Source organism: Amphimedon queenslandica, unplaced genomic scaffold, assembly GCF_000090795.2.
Source record: "Amphimedon queenslandica unplaced genomic scaffold, v1.1 AMPQUscaffold_12968, whole genome shotgun sequence".
Taxonomy (NCBI): Eukaryota; Metazoa; Porifera; class Demospongiae; order Haplosclerida; family Niphatidae; genus Amphimedon; species Amphimedon queenslandica.
The window spans coordinates 5,327-6,405 of NW_003546796.1; positions in this window are offsets into that span (position 1 = coordinate 5,327).

Here is a 1,079-nt window from a genome sequence, read left to right on the forward strand (position 1 = left end):
ACCGAACACTGAAATACCTTGAGATTAGCGATGAAATTCCCAGTTCATTCCTGCCCTTCCTAACAACTGGTCTCAGACACAACACCAGTCTACAGCAGTTGAGTGTATCCATTCCACTGAATGAAGAGGTAAGAGCTTTTATTAATGTTATCTCCCAAAAGAACAATGTCAAAGAAATTGAAATTAACTTTATACCAGATCAGTCGTATAGTAACTGTAGTGAGAAAGAGGAGGAACAAATAATGACACCATTGTTTTATGAAAAGGTACTACCTGCTGTTACTAACATGTTACAGTCACATACAACCATCAGACTACTGAGGATAGTGTGCATATATATTAATACAGAGTCATCTCAACCTAACTGGATAGAACTAGTACAACATTTATATGAAGCTATCTTCATCCATCCATCACTTGAATATATTGACATTAATACTGAAAGTACACTCCTGGTGGATACTCTTGAAGATCAAAAGAAGACATTGATTGATAGACACAGAAAAGAACAACCACACAAACCACTACCAATAGTGAATATTATTCACCACTAATTTCTATAATTAAATCTATAAGCAAATACGTTATAGTGCTCTATATTGGTTAATCTTCTGTCAATAATTTTTGAATAACTGTCAGAGTGTTATTTGATATCATGCTTACATACATACACTGTACTGTGCATGCATTGTTTTAATTATGTTATTATTTTATGTAAATGTCATTATAGTTGTGGTTTTACATGTGCTCTCCTTTTGTGGTTGTACATATATAATATTCCTTAGTGTGTGTGCATGCTTTAATTATTAATTACTCTCCTGTGTGATTTTCCCTTCTTTGACTTTATCCTCTCTTCATTCTCCTTTTTATGATTATTTGTGTTGAGATTATTAGTGCCAATTGGTGTTAGTCCAATCATCTTATTCATTTACAATAATAATATAGATCTACTACATTTTGTTTGCAGACTGATTGCTGATAGACTGGGTACTATCATGCCTGAAGAATATTTATGTTGCAAACTGGAGTGATATGTAACACAATGATAAATGCAAGAATGAACTCTGCTCAATTCTTGT